Here is a 16514-nt window from a genome sequence, read left to right as displayed (position 1 = left end):
ATGATGGACTGGACCATTGGAAGGACTTTGAGCAACTCCCTCTGCGCTCTGGGTCTTGGTGTTTTCATCTGCATACGGATATCTCTAAAATTCTTCGGGCTCTGACAACAGAAGGTAACTAGACGTAGAAGGGCTATCCCTGAAGGTGATTTTAAATGATACTGTCTTAGAAAGTAATTTATAGGGTTTGAAGTTTTTTAGGTTAAGCAATCAGCAGGGAAACTAGACCCATGGGTTCTTAGCCAAGCTTCTCCCTCTGGCTTTCCTCCCTCTGTCCTCTGCACATGCAGAAAGATGTCAGCTGTTCCGGCCCCTTTCTCAATGGCTCCAAGATTATTCCCATTCCTTTAGACACCCCTCTAGTTCCAGAAATCTATTTTCACCCTGCATTCTCCAGTCTCTTAGGGTTCCTCTAGTAATTCTACACATATACTAGAGCCAAAAAGGGATATTGCTCATTGACAATACACGACCAAGGTATTTTGTTAAATGAAAATAAGAACAGGTTGTTAACTAGGATATCTAATATGATCCTATGGCCCACTCTTCCTGATATGACCTAAGTCTAGACTAGGGCTGCTTTCACTTCCTTCTCAAACTTAACAAAGGATAATTTTTTAAAGTTACCCTGTAAGTACATACTAATGGGTTCTCTCTTTTACCTTTCTTTGCTTTAATCCGAGGTATTAACATTTACAGAAACTCTCTTTTTCAAAATGTGTTGAAACTATGGTTTGATTTAAAGTCCTTAAAAGGTTAGGGTAATAGAATTCAGTACAGGAAAAGACTTTTGAATCTAAAGTTTCCATATTAGGAAGACTTGGAAAGATTAACAGAGTGTGGAAACTTCGAGAAGAGTGGCACATCTGGTAGTAAGACGACACACTCAAGCCAGTGTTAAGTGCTTTGTGATATTTTTTTCATTTAATTCTAACAACAATACCTTAATATAAGGTATTAATATTTCCATTTTACAGATGAGGCACAAAGAGATTAAGCTGTTTACCTAAGGTCACAGTTAGCAAATGGAATAACTAACTAGAAATTTGAACCCAGTCATTTGTTTCTGGTGCCTATGAACTTTATCTATGCTTCAGGTTAGTACGATGTTAAAAAACCGAAAGCTTAGGGATCTTTAAATCTGGGTTCTAGTCTCAACCTTCCTACTGACCCTCCAACTCTCTGAAGCAATGAAAACTCCATATTAGGTCATCTCTAAGCTTGCTGCCAACTATACATTTTTTTGGCGATTAAATATGCAGATGGCAGAGAGATGATGGTGATGGTATAGCCTGAGGTCAGAAGGTTGGCAACACATGCCTATAGGAATGTCCATGAGACCTTTGAGCTAGAACTCAGGAGACCAGTCTGGGCTGGAGACACTGAAGCTTTCCTCACAGCAGTGGCAGTCTGTGAGATCTTGACATGAATGTAGAGAGAAAGAAAGGCAAAGACAGAAGACTGAGCCTCTGAAAAATCCCAGGTAAAGGTATGGAGAAGGAAGAACTAACTACAATGAAATAAAAACAGAGAAAATAGCACAATGTCAATCAACTCCAGGGAGCCAGGACTTTAAAATGGGAGCAGAAGTGAGGTGGTCTGAGGTGGTGAAAACTAAAACTAGCTGAGAGACAAGGCACTTCCGCTTGTGAACCCTCATGGTCCTTTCCCCTCTCTTAAGACATGCCTTTCCCCATATGTGCCCCCCGGGTAAGGGTGAAGCTCCACTCTTCCCTGGATGCCCTGGAGGTAGTAGGTACTCAGTGTTCTTCCACTGGATGAAATCATACTGCATTGACTCATTTGTTTGTTTTGTAAATTTATTTATTTATTTTATTTATTTATTTTTTATTTACTGGCTGTGTTGAGTCTTCGTTACTGTGTGCGGGCTTTCTCTAGTTGCAGCAAGTGGGGGCTACTCTTCATTGTGGTGCACAGGCTCCTCATTCTGGTGGCTTCTCTTGTTGTAGAGCATGGGCTCTAGGTGCATGCGGGCTTCAGTAGTTGTGGCACATGGGCTCATTAGTGGTGACTCACAGGCTCTAGAGCACAGGTTCAGTAGTTGTAGCACACGGGCTTGTAGTTGCTCCGTGGCACGTGGGATCTTCCTGGACCAGGGATCGAACCCGTATCCCCTGCATTGGCAGGCAGGTTCTTAACCACTATACTACCAGGGAAGCCCCACACTGACTCATTTGAATCACCACAGTCCTAGGGGCTGTCTCTTCACAAGCAAAGGCAACAGGATGCCTGAAAAGCATAGAGACTAGGGGCAAAAGCAGCTAAAACCAAAGCACAATTTTTATGGAAACATCATGCCATGTTGGCCCTTTCAACCAAACCTGCATAGACCTGAATACCATCATTAGCTGTGTCATCTATGAATAAGAACAGAAAGGATAGTGACAGAAAGCCCTGGAAAGACACAGTATGTGAGTGGAGAGTAGCACAGCTACCATGGGGTAGAGCTTTTTCAGAGAGAAAGTTGGTGGGGAGATGGGACGGGGACATGCTGGGGTGTGTGAGAAGAGGCCTGAGAAAGGATGAGAACAACAAAAATGAAATAAATAAAAAGGCAATTCCATTATCATTTCAATTTGGGAAACTAAATTGTATTCTTTTCTTGATTTTTCAAACACACTTGAAAGATGTAAACACAAGAGCAAAAAATAATGAGATCTCATCAATGTCTGGAATCAGTTGTCAACGGAGCCATTCCTCATACACAGCTGTCATTTGGTGCTTCAACTTCCCGGGAAGGAGGCTTGTATGTGCCCGGAATGGTCATTGTCTCGCTGAAGGGGGATGACATCAGGACAGCAGAAGTAAAAGAAGCTAGGAGGTGGGTTCCATAAACAAGACACCTATTAGGAAGCCTCTTGGGCAAGAGGTCAAGGGAGCTAGAAGGTCAAAGCAGGTGTCAAGAACATGTAAAGACTGCAGGAAGTTCCAAAGAAAAAGGTGTGTGACATACCAACCAAGTGGCAGAATGCAACCTGCAACAAGGAATTCAGGCAATTAATCATGCCTTCAGAGTCAGGCCAGTTGGAAAAGTCTGAGCACACAAGCAATCTGGAACAAAGGTGTGTGAGGGGAGTTCTTGGCACCAGTCATCAGAGTTTAAATAGGAAGCCTATTCCCAAGGCTTCCTCCATTTATGATTTCTCTGGAATTCCAAATGGAGTTGGAGTATGGCTGGCCTTGGGCCTGAGGACACTGCAGAGACAGACCAGTTGGAGCTGGAGAGTGAGGGCTCCAAGGCTTTTCCTGATAATTCAGGATTGAGCACTATTCACCAGAAGGAGGGTTTTGCAGCACTTTACCTCTGTTCTGAGCAACCAGACACCATAGTAAAGGTCACATACGGTCTCAGTTTCCCTTTCTGTGAAATGGGTAAAGGGATGGAATTCGATGAGAATATCATTGAGAGAGTCTGACTTGAAATTTGACCTATTCAATCCCAAGACCTAAGAATAACCCTGTTAATATTAGTTCTGATATTCCAAGTCTCCTGAGATACATTGTATAATATGTCATAATGGGAATGAAAACACACACACAGAGCTTCTAGTAGCTTATCTTCACACCTTTTTCTATTTTCTAGGTTAGACATCCTTTGAGTAATCTCTATTCTCATTTGCTTAGCCTATTACTTAATCATCTGCAGTAGTGTTAAATACAAATAGCTGATTGTATTCCTCATGAAAGTTGCACAGTTTTCCAACAGGGGTGGCGGTACAGTAGTGCAGACTCCAGCAGGGTGCATTGCAAATCAACTCCCATCTTACAAAACTGATTGTGTTGTATGTTCTTATGCATCCCCAGTGCCCAGCCCAGCCCTAGGCACAACATAAGCACACCATTCATAATGCTGAGTGAGAGAATGAATCTATGAATATATAAATGAATGAACGATCAAACCTAAGAGGTAAGAGTGGTACCAAGTGATGGGTCAGAGTATCTTAGATAAATGCAAGAGTCCTCCTTGCCATTCTTGAAAATTAACCTCAAAGAGGAAGACTCGCTTTATGAAAGGATCAAAGAAGACCCGTATGTTCAGATTGCTAGGGGGTAAAGAAGATGGAAAGAGCTGAGTTTATAAGAATACAAGTAGGAGATGAGACTCTTGGGGGGCATCCCAGGAAGGCGATTGCAGTTTGGAACAAAAGAGGACAAACCTAACCCCACAGAATGAATATCTGAGCTGGAAAGTACCACAGAGCTCATCTGACTTAACACTCTCATTTTCAAAACACTGATGACCAGAATGGAGATGCTACTTGGCAAAGGTCAAATAGCTAGACTCTGTGGGGAACCAAGCAAAAGAATCTTAGACTGAGACACAAGTAACTAATGCTGGAGAGGGTGTAGAGAAAAGGGAACCCTCCTACACTGTTGCTGGGAATGTAAATTGGTACAACCACTATGGAAAACAGTATGGAGGTTCTTAAAAAACTAAAAATTGAACTACCATATGATCCAGCAATTCTACTCCTGGGCATATATCAAAAAAAACACAAAAAACCCCACTAATTTGAAAAGATACATGCACCCCGCAATGTTCCAATGTTCATAGCAGCATTATTTGCAATTATGGAAGCAATCTTCAACATCTGTCCTTCAACAGATAACTGGATAAAGAAGATGTGGTATATATACACAATGGAATACTACTCAGCCATAAAAAAGAATGAAATTTTGCCATTTGCAGCAACATAGATAGACTTGGAGGGTGTTATGTTAAGTGAAATAAGTCAGAGAGATAAAGACAAATACCATACGATCTCACTTATATGTGGAATCTAAAGAATACAACAAACTAGTTAATATAACAAAAAAGAAGCAGAGTCACAGATACAGAGAACAAATCAGTGGTCACCAGTGGGGAGAAGGAAGGGGGGAGGGGCAAGATAGAGTTAGGGGATGAAGAGGTACAAACTACTATGTATAAAATAAATAAGCTACAAGGATATATTGTACAGCACAGGGAATAGAGCCAATATTTTGGAGTATAATCTTTAAAAATTGTGAATCACTATATTGTACACCTGTAACCTATATAATATTGCACAGTAACTATACTTCAATTTAAAAAAAAAAGACTCTTAGACTGAAGATAACCTGGGCTCCAGGAATCTGGACAAACTGAGGAACACAGTGAAATAGGGCTCCAGAGCTAATCTCTATACCCAAGTATGTGCCTGAGAGTCGCTTCTTTGTAAATCATATGGCTCCTCACAGATCCTAACATCTGCTAGATAACTGTTCCTGGTGTTTTCCAGACAGCCATCGCTATCATGACAAACTGTTGAGCAGGAGAGTGAATCGACAGTCAGCAGCTGGGTGGTGGGAAACACACACATGGCTCTTTTTTTCTCCTTTTTTTTTCCAACTGGGGCTCAGCCTTTCACCCTCCAGCTTCTGCCACCTTTAGCAACAGGGAAGGAGAGATGGTCAGAAACTCTGACCTGGGCGCGGCCCTTCCAGCCTATCTTCCACAATAAATTCAGCCTAAACACCGGTTTGACTCACTTTCTAATTGAATCAATTCACTGTTTCTCGGAATCATTTCACTGAATCCCTCAGGTCAATTCTGGGAAAGCAGTCAAAGCAGTGCAAGGGGCAAGCACAGCTGTTTGGGGGCATTTCTCTGGCTAGAACGTGCCCCGTCTCCCCTAGGGGAGAGTGAAGGCCCCCACCCGGGGCCGGGGAAGTGGCAGCTGTGGCAGCCGGCAGATTAGGCATGGGGAGGGCAGGGCAGCCTCCTGCCAGGTTCTGAGATTGAGTTCCTGGTAGTGGGCGCCTCTGCACCAGGCCAGACACCAGTGGGGTTGGATCAGGACCTCACCATGTTGGCTCCCAAGGCCAGTGCCTGTCCTGTTCTCCAACCCACCAAGCTGGGTCTGTTCTCCAGCAATCCTTGGGCTGAGGCCAGAGCAGGTTTCTGACCTAGTTCCCACCTGAAGCAGCAGCCCTCAGGGAGTCACTTCCCTCTTGGGACTCTCATTGAACGCGGAAGAGTCCGTCTATACCGTCTTTTTCTGGCTGTTTCTTTCTTTCTTGTTTCTCTTGCCTCCCCAGCTAGAGTGATAACTCCTGTGTATCTTTACCCTTCCTGATAGCCCCAGGGATGGAATGGGGACCATCTGCGTACAGGGGCTCACCCATCATGGACTGACCCTCCCAAGGTCAAAGAAATCTGCCTTTCTGCCTGTTGTTTTTTATGACATTGACAAATCCGGATGGGTCTGGGACCAGACCTTGCAGTGGAAGTATACAAATGCTTTCCAAGGAGGGATGCAGAGCTATGGGAAAAGAATGGAATAAGATTGCTGACAGAAAGAAAGGAAGCTCTGCATTTTGATATCAACAGTTAATCTACTGTGGCACATCTCTTCGGAAACTAAACAAAATGCAGTAACTGCTATGACATTGAAGCTGTGTTGCAAAAACGATTTTGTAGAGCAAATAACTATCGTCTACTAGCTATTTTATGCCTTATTGAACAACCAGCAGTTTATGAAAACAACGTTTCATAAATATGGTCGCAGGTTCCTGAGTGGAGACTGCCAGGATTTACAGCAAGGGAGAATCATCAGATTCCCTATTCTTTCCCTGAGGTCCTTCCCTGTTTGCCCTGCTCTGGGCCTTGGCTCGCACGTAGCGCCTCATCCAGGCATGTCTTCTGGAACCCAGGAGACTATATACAAGGTACCGTGGAGGAGTTCCCACTGTAGCAAGGCCAACATAAGCTCAAGCAAAGAAGATACTTATATGAAACTAAACACTGGATACTGGGGAGGGATGGAGGGAGCCTCAGACTGGGAGTCAGGACACCTGGATTTCAGTCTTGGCGTTGCTATTAACCAGCAACACAACAAGTCACTTTACCATCGGAAGTCACTTCCAACTCAGGATGCTCATCTGGAAAATGCAGATAATTGCACTTGTCCTTCCTGCCTCCCAGGGTTGTAAGACAAAATGGTACCTTTAAAAGCTTTATAGACTGTAAATCACTAGATGCAAGTAAGGGATTATTGCTATTATTATACTTTGAAGAGGTAGCTGCCAGAGGCAGTGAGCGAGTTCCTTAAGCACAACGTTTAAGGAGAGGCTGCCTGACATGTGTGCCAGGAAATCACTGAGCGGATCGCAGTGGCACTGTTGCGGTTGACACTAGATGCATCTGAGGTCCTTTTAAGCACTAATTCTGTGAACTGGGAATGTACAGGCTTTTCGTAATTTTCTTAGCAGTGACCATGCATTTGAGTTGAACTGTCATTCTCCAAGCCTCTTTTTTTTTTAATTTCTACTAGTTTGTTTTTCTGATTATAAAATCAATAATATTCTTTATAGGAAACTTGGATAATATAGAAAAGTATGAAAAAGGAAAAAACCACCAATAATCCTGTCTTAGAGATGATCGCTATTTACATGGGATATTCACATCCAGTAATGTTTCTATGCATTTTATTCTTTTTCAAAATTGGGATGTTTTACAAAATGGGATATGATTAATTCTGTATCTTGAGAGGATTTTTTAAAAATATTTTTATACCATAAACAATTTCCTATAACCTTAAATCCTTGAATATTCCCTTAAGAACATGGTTTTTGATAAATAGCTAAGTAATATTCCAGTTTATGATGATACTTTACATTAACTAACAATTTTTAGACATCCAGAGTCCCGTAGTTTTTTTCTAAGTAATGCTTCAGTAAAGATCCTTATACATAAACATTTGTATCTGATTATTTCTTTCAGTGAAATTTCTAGTAGCAAAGTTGTAGACTCAAAGCATACACACATTTTTAATTCTCTTGATCGCACTGCCAACATGTTCTCCAGAAAGGCTGTGAGTAATTTATGACTCTTACCAGCACTGTGTCAAAACACTCATTCCACTGCATCCTCTCCAACCCTGGGAATTTTGATTTTAACATTTCTCAGCCAATTTTATATGTAAAAATAATTTTCATTCTCCATTCTTAGTTTTAATTTACAGTTCATTGATTACTAGAGAAGTTGATTTTTGGCCTTTTGTTTATTAGCTATATGTACATAATGTGTTGTGAATTGTCTTTTGTATTAGCCCCTTTTAGAACCTACAATTCACACCGCTCTGCAGATGTAATCAGTTCTGAGTCATCAATACGAAAGGAGAACAGGGGTGTTTTGAGGGGTTTTTTGTTTGTTTTTTGTTTTGGGGGGTTTTTTAAGCCCTTTATTGGAATATAATTACATTACACTCTTGTACCAGCTTTTGAGGTACACCAAAGTGAATCAGCTGTATTTATACATATATCCCCATATCCCCTCCCTCCCGCCACTCCCTCCCGCCCTCCCTGTCCTGGCCCTCTAAGACATCACCCATCATCGAGCTGATCTCCATTTGTTACACAGCAACTTCCCACTAGCTATCTATTTTACAGTCGGTAGTGTATATATGTCTATGCTACTCTCTCACTTCATCTCAGCCTCCCCTTTGCCCCCGCCCCCTCAACCCCATGTCCTCCAGTCCATTCTCTGCATCTGCATCCTTATTCTTGCCCTGTCACTGGGTTCATCAGTACCTTTTTTTTTTAAGATTCCGTGTATATGAGTTAGCATACAGGATTTGTTTTTCTCTTTCTGGCTTACTGCACTCTGTATGACAGACTCTAGGTCTATCCACCTCATTACAGATAGCTCCATCTCGTTCCTTTTCGTGGCTGAGTAATATTCCATTGTATATATATGCCACATCTTCTTTATCCATTCATCTGTTGATGGGCATTTCGGTTGCTTCCATGTCCTGGCTATTGTAAATAGTGCTGCAATAAACATTATGGTACATGTTTCTTTTTGGATTATGGTTTTCTCAGGGTATATGCCCAGGAGTGGGATTACTGGATCATATGGTAGTTCTATTTTCAGTTTTGTAAGGAACCTCCAGACTGTTTTCCATAGTGGCTGTACCAACATACATTCCCACCAACAGTGCGGGAGAGTTCCCTTTTCTCCACACCCTCTCCAACATTTATTATTTCTAGATGTTTTGATGATGGCCATTCTGACCAGTGTGAGGTGATACCTCATTGTGGCTTTGACTTGCATTTCTCTAATGATTAGTGATGTTGAGCATCTTTTCATGTGTTTGTTGGCCATCTGCATGTCTTCTTTGGAGAAATGTCTATTTAGGTCTTCCGCCCATTTGTGGATTGGGTTATTTGCTTTTTTGGTATGAAGCTGCATGAGCCGCTTGTATATTTTGGAGATTAATCCTTTGTCGGTTGCTTCACTGGCAAGTATTTTCTCAACAGGGGTGTTTTGAATGAGCCTAACCCCATCAGAAACTCCTAGAGCTACTCTCCCAGTAAACCACTCACAATAGCAGGGGTGGCGTGGGGGCTGGGGACAGGGTGGGCAGGGGTGGGGGGAGGCGGTGTACTGAAATCTGTCAGTGATTTGTGTTTCCCTGCGTTTACTCCTCCTGCTCTGCTTCTTGTGTAAGAGCTAATGAGCAGTGAAACTGACAAAAGACTAAGAAAAAAAGAGAAGAAAGGGCATGGTTAATCCCTTAACTAGGATTGAGGGATGGATGGAGTTTGCCTTTAGAAAGGGGAAAAAAAAAATACAAGACTTTTTTTTTTTTTTTTTTAAGCAGTGCAGTTCCCAGTATGCCCACTTGATGGCAATCCTCCATTGGTTAGGCAGAAAGCTAAGCATTCCCAAGGCTAGGGAAACTGAGGAAGCAGCTGCTGAAACCGAGAATCAGGCACATTAAGGCAGCTGACAGTTAAATACAGGTAGCCTTTAAACACCTCTGGAAACACGGATCATGGTGTGCAAGGAGATGGAAAACCAGGATTACACCTTTTAGACAATGCAACTGTGCACTTCGGCTGCAGGGTTAGAGAAGAGGGAATGCACTTCTTCCTACTTTGCTCCTTCTTTTCCTCTTCTCTATTTGGGGTATCATTTGATTTACCTCTTTGTGTCTGAAAAGGCAAAATTACCTACTTTGCACTTGTAATTGTCAGTAAGGACCACATGCTTCTTAGGGGCTGTAGCAGGGTGGATGCTGCTGCATTGTAGGGACTCAGAATTGCCCCAGCCTGGCTCGCTGTGCTGGTGAGGCTGCTCAGGAAAGCAGGGGCAAAGTTCCTGGGTTGTTGGGGAAAGCTGGGGCAACATTCCTAGGAGCAGAGAATGGAAAGCAAACTCACAAGGTCCTTTAGGACTTGTTCTAACCCCAGAGACAGCATGGTATAGGAGAAATAGCATATGTTTGGAGGCGATCATTCTCGGGATCATGTCCACTTGGAAGCTTATAGATGTGTGTGTCCTTGAGCAAGTGACCAAATCTCTCTGAGCCTCTGTGTCTTCCACTATAAAATGGAGGATAACAGTATCTACCTCACAGCATACAAGGCAAACTACTGCTGTGATGATGATGATGATGTTGTACCAGTTCCACCCAGGGATACCAAAAGCAGTACATACAGCAGTCATTCAGACCCTTAGATTTGGATCAGACAGTCCTGGGTCTTAAGATGGGCCCAAAACTTACTAGCTGTGTATTACCTTCCATAAGTCGTCTCTCATCTCTGTAAAAGAGGATAATAATACCTATTCCATGGGGTGTTATAAATATTAAAAAAGAAAATGTACATAAGGTACACAGCGAAGTGCCTGACATACAGTACACGGTCAGTCATTGGTAGGTGCTGTTCGTGGTGGTAGTAACAGTATCACCCATCTTCAGAGAGCACAGTCAAGAGAAAGGACTTGTACATCTGGTACGAAAATGGAATGGTCTTGTGTGGTCAGCCAGCACGTGGAACCAGGCCAACCTGAGGAAGAGTGAGTACATGAACGAGTGAGCACAGGACACAGTCCAGAGATGGAATCTGCTGTTTCAAATCATGTGCATTTGCCTACAAGGTGGTTTGGGTTGGGTTTGTTTTGTTTCATTTTGTTTTGTTTTTAATAAGCCTTAAGGTTGAGACAGAAGTTCATGCATGGATTCAGCTGTTTCTCTTAAAGTCACAAAAAATAGTCAAAGGTCCAATCTGAAGCCAAATCCCTCTGGAAACAGACCCAGAGACAGGTGATGGCTTGCTCACAGTTGCACAGCAGGAAATGGGGTCCAGATTCCAAGTCTATCAAGAGGGCCTCCTCTCACTATATCCTGCACACTTGGCAGGCCACCACATGGCTGGTCCTTCACAGAGCCCATGACATAAAGGCCAAAGAAGGATTCTTCCAAATTTGGGTAAGCCACTGTTGCATGTTGTCGGCTAGCCTAAAGTAACTGGCCAACATTTCCCTCAACAACAGGTGCAAATATGGGTTTTGTTTGTGCTTCCGTTCATCTAAAGCTTGACCCTCATTTTTTTATGCACCAATTTAAGGAAATGATTACATGGTTATTCAAAAGTCACGCGTGAACATCTGGTTTTCCATGGCACCTAAATAATTTTCCTGATTTTATGAAGTCCAGGTCAAGATTTAAAATCACACACATTTCTCACCACTTAAAAGATTTAGAGGTACAAGGTGAGCCCTTAGAGGCCTGTCTAGGCACAACGGTAATCTTTCAGATAGATGCCACCAGCTATCCCACAATGCCTGTTTGAGTATATAGATGCAGCAGTCAGGGTTCTCAGCAAGGCCAAGTGCAAAGTAGGTATGTGAATTCAAGATTCACAAAAGCACAAAAAGAGTAGTGTGGAAGATGGCAATGTGAGTAGCACCCCAGTTGACCTCTGCCAGACCCAAATGGACCCAAATAAATATCAACATGCAACGCCTCCTAAAAAACCCAACCAAAATAATCAAGAAAGCAGATGACCAAGAGGTGGTGACTGACTGGACTCATGGGCCAAAACCCAAGGGCTATTTGACAAGGATGAAGGTAAAGCTGCAGGCTAAGGCTTAGAACATCAATCAGGTAGAAGCCGGGGAGACCTGGTTTCACAGCATCCCTACAACAGGACCTTGGGGCGGTCACTGACAGGAAGCTCAGCATCAGCAAACAGAGGGAAGCATAAGGCAGTGTGACAAGAAGGCCAGGCTCCACAGCGGCATAAGTCGAGGGTTTACTTTGTATCCTACACTCCCTGTGGGAGAAAATGGCGCACTGAAGCACGACTGAATGAAAGGGGTAGGAACGGCAAGGAGTAAGGAGAAGGTATCATACTGAGGAGTGGCTGAAGAACTAGGGCAATTTCCTAGCAACCATCAGGATGATGATGGTGACTGATAATCATAACCATCATTTCTGGACCACTCATATACCAATGCTAAATGCTTACATCATTTCAGTCTTCAACTACAATAGAGGATGAGGGAAGTGGGACCCACCAATAGATTTTAACCTACTTGCTTAAGCCACTGAGTCAGGAAATGGTAGAGCCAGAATTCAAACCCAGCCCATCTGATACCCAAACCTATGTCCTATCCACTCCACTCGCTGCAGGGTTATTTTTCATAAGAATCATCCGGGCTACCATATTTGATGTTTTCTATGTATACACAGCAAGGATTCTTCCAAGCATTTTCCACACCTAATTTCACAGAACGCTCCCAACAACCCTATGAAGTATGTAATATGAATAGAAGAGGCAACTGAGGCTCAGATAGGTGGTCACTCACTTAAGTTTACACAGCTAAGAAGCTGCAGGGTCTGATTCCAGAGTTGAGCTTTCCTCTCAAATCACTCAAAAGGAAACTTGGGGGTCATAAGCAGCATAGCCCCAGAGATTTGAAGGGCTGCCGTATGATGGGGGGAAAGATCCATCTGTCCTCACAGTGTCCCAGGGCACCTGACGTCTTTACTCCTCTCTGGTTTTAACGGCTTGAGCCAATCGGGTTCCAATGCGTGCTAAGCAGATGCTTTCAGCATCAGCTGGTTGTCTGGCCTCCCAGGGTACAGTGCTGTGGTTCAGATTTCCTGAGTGGCTCCACCAGCCCAGTCAATCAAATAACCTATCAGTCCGACAGTCAGTTGGCTGGATTGTTTTTTCACTCCACTGACCTGTTTGCACAGAATACATCGACAGGCTGTTTCAGGGCTACGTCAACACAGGCCCCCTCCCACCAAGAGCTCTCTCTGTAAGCCCAAACCTCAAAAGTCCCAAAGTCAAAGATTTGCTTCTACCATGTGTCCACCACACTTTCAGATCAAAGACAGGAATGGAAAGCAGGCAACAAATACAAACTTACAGTTTAAAATTACTTAAAATTTGCCATAAAACTGCTTTGGCCCTACTCTTCTCAGTGTGCTTTGGAAGCGATTTTTTTAAGTCCATGTGAAATTCTGTCAGCTGTGAGGTAGAATCAGATGCTTTGATGGACCAATGAAGTCAAAGACAAAATCATTAGTGCCTTGTGGCCTTATGAGACATGGCAGGAAGAGAACTGGGTCATCCAGATACTTTGTACCTTTACCCATGTGTTTATATCCACTCAGACACAGCTCAGGTGAGAGCAGAATTAGTATCTCTGTATAGAGTCTCAAACCTTCACAGACTTGGAGTGGGGGAAATCCTGAGAGTGCTGGCTTGAAGGATTGCCTCTTTTTAGAACCCCCTGGAAAGTAACTGAGAACAAGGAGTAAACATATTACCTTCTCCTTAGGCCGCCGGTTTTCAAATCTGGTTGCACAGCAGACTCACCTGGAGAGGTTGTCAAATCTTGATGCCCGAGCCTGACCCACGAGCTTCTGACGGAATTGGTCTGGGTATGGCCTGAGCATCAGGTTCTTCTTCCTACTAATCTGGTATTGGTTTTTATTTTTTCTTCCCTAGAATCTTACATTAATTTCCAATTTTTGATGAAAGGCTTCGAATGTATAGTAAATGTAGAGAATGATGGACACAGACCAGGAAGCATTTGAAAGCAGGGTATTTGTCTCTTGTGGCTCATCATCAGCTGTCCTTCCCCTCCTCCAGCTTTGGCCACAGTGCAAAAAGAGGCTTTGCCCTTCTTCCTGGAGCAAATGCGTCTAAGCCTCCAATGACCCAGGATCCTGCAGGTATGTGGCTTTTAGGAACAGGAATACCATTAAATGCAAACCTGTAGAACTCACTAGAAGGTCAGAGAACCACCACCAAACCATTTAGTTAAGAGGCAAAAAAATATTCTGATCTGAAGCCCTGGCCTCCTCATAATCCATCCACCTCTGCCTTAGAAGATGCCTCTCTCCTGCGATGTTTCGTGAAGGGTGACAGAATTCAGCCATGGCCTTCAAGTATAACCACAATGTATTCAACAACCTCCACCCCGTTTTCTGAAGTCCACAGTCACAGGCACCCGAAAAGAAACACACGGTAGGATTGCACTGGTGTGTTCCTAGCAGACATACCACCACAGAGAAGGGCTATTCAGGACTGGGGCTTGCAGAGTCCCAGGAAGTATCACTCCCAACAAGAAACAAAGAGCTTACTTGGGTTTCCCATTTTCTCTCCCTGGAGTGGTTGGGTGTTTTTCAATTTGCTGAAGAAACAAGAGTCAACCTTTGTTACCGTGGGCATCTGAGTCCTCATTCATTCAAGAAACATTTATTGTCCACTTTGGGCCATGCCCTGTGCTATGCACCAGGAAATGGAGAGGATGTGGTCCCTGTCCTCCAGGAGCTCAAAGTCCAGCAAGGGAGACAGATGTGTAAACAAAGACATACATCCGGTGTGATAAGGGCGAAGGTGGGGAGGGTTTGTGCAGCTCAGTCTCGGAAATCAGGGAATGCTCCCTGGAGGAGGTGATGCCTGAACTACGCAGACCCCTTCCTGCCACTACAGCCATTGGAAGGCAAAACCTGTGCCAAAAGGGGGCTTAGGTCAATAATAAGACTTTGCCCACGTGAATCTCCTCTGAAACTGAGAAAGATCATTGATATCCTACTTACAAGACATATGAAATAGGCAGCAATTTCGCTGGTAGGGAAATGTGACTAGAAAGAAACAGGGCGGTTTACCTGGGTGAGGGGAGCAGCAAGTAGGCCTGTTCCTCTTTCTTCTCCATTGCTTTCCCTACTGGCAGCAATTCAAACACTCCCCCGGCCCCTCCCGGAGAATAATCTGCAGCTCTTGCCAGCTTCTGGGAAAGGGATAGCAACCTGTGGTTGATGCAAAGAGGACTAGAAAAAAGAAGCCTGAGTTCTATCCCAGTTCTGCCTCTGTAAGCCGTGTGACCACAAACAAGTCCCTTCTTCTCTCTGGGCCTCAGTTTTTCCCTTGGTACAAGGAAGAGTTGGGCTCAGCGTTCTCCAAGGCCCCTTCCGGTCCTGATGCTTTCTGATTCTTTGCTTATCCAAGGTTAGACAGCCATGGGGGATAAAGTACAATCCAGTCAGTCAACAGTGGCCTCCGTCATCTCTTCGTGGATGCTGGGGCCACCAGAGGATGCTGGTCCTCGGGGCTCCACACACTCCAGATTGGGGGCTGACATTCTGCTTCCCACCAGGGTAAGGAAACAGCAGGCTTGCAAAATGTGGAAAGTAAAGCCACGTGAAAGGCTCACCATTAGTGACAAAAGCCCTACCTTATTTTTCTCCAGTTGGAAAAAAAAAAAGGAAAAAAGGTTGACATTTTTCAAAATAAAGCTGCTGCTTCTCTGCCACAGTGTATGGGCCAGTCAGCATGCCCATGAATCAGACATCAAATATTTCCTTTCTTCCCCAACATTACTCTCTCTGTGGGAACAGGGAGTCTCGTATCAATAATAGCATTAAAGGGGAACTACCCTGCACCATAGCTAAGCCGCAATTCCTACCCGCCAATCAGAGAAAAGCGATTCCAAATCCTATAGCCATTACTGTCTGCCTCTTTTCTTTTGAAGGACCCTTTGATTCCTTTCTTTCTTTTCATCTCCTTTGGCTTTTCATGCCAACCCTGAACACTTTGGTGATACTCAGGAGTTCGTTAGGAGTTTGCCTCTTGTTAAGCCTTGCTCAGGAAAGGACTGCGGGTAATGGGACCACAATAAACCTCAGAATTAACTTCTCTCTCCCACAAAGCTGCTGTCCTTGGCTGTCTCCACTGTTGCCACCACTTAAGGGAAGGTGGCTACATACCAGTCTTTGGTGCCCCAGGAGGAGCCATCCAAATTATATGCACTTGCTCATCTACAAATGTTGACCAAGATGGGGCTAAGTCTTAAGGGATCACAGTTGGGAATAACCTTTCTACAGCCAGGTGCTCTTTACTGAGTTCATTCCCTGGAAAACCACTGAGTGTGGGAGGCCTCTCGTCTCTCAACTAAGTTTCCCCAAATACACCAAACGCGTGCATGCCTTTACTCACACACTTCTCTCTGCTTGGAATAGCTTTCCCATCTGACCCAGCTCAAATATCACCTCCTCTGAGCAGCCTTTGCTGACTCTCTCCCCTCCCAGGAAGAAGTAATCCTTCCTTCCTTTGGATTCTCCTGGCACACTTTGTTCTTGCCGCTATCATAGTACTTATTCCATTACGTGAGAGTCAGCTGGTGACCTCCCAGTAGCCCCCGAGAGACTGTGAGCTTCTTGAGG

The 16514-nt window shown here is 43.9% G+C and overlaps 1 protein-coding gene across 2 annotated transcripts in view; it reads right to left on the bottom strand.

Annotated features, from left to right (window-relative positions):
• HS6ST2 (heparan sulfate 6-O-sulfotransferase 2) overlaps positions 1 to 16514 on the bottom strand; it is a 287632-nt gene that overhangs the window by 94610 nt on the left and 176508 nt on the right. The gene's annotated exons all lie outside the window — the stretch shown is intronic.

Source organism: Hippopotamus amphibius, chromosome X (assembly GCF_030028045.1).
Source record: "Hippopotamus amphibius kiboko isolate mHipAmp2 chromosome X, mHipAmp2.hap2, whole genome shotgun sequence".
Classification (NCBI taxonomy): Eukaryota; Metazoa; Chordata; class Mammalia; order Artiodactyla; family Hippopotamidae; genus Hippopotamus; species Hippopotamus amphibius.
Note: the sequence above shows the minus strand (reverse complement) of the source record. Positions and strands in the feature narration are given on the sequence as shown.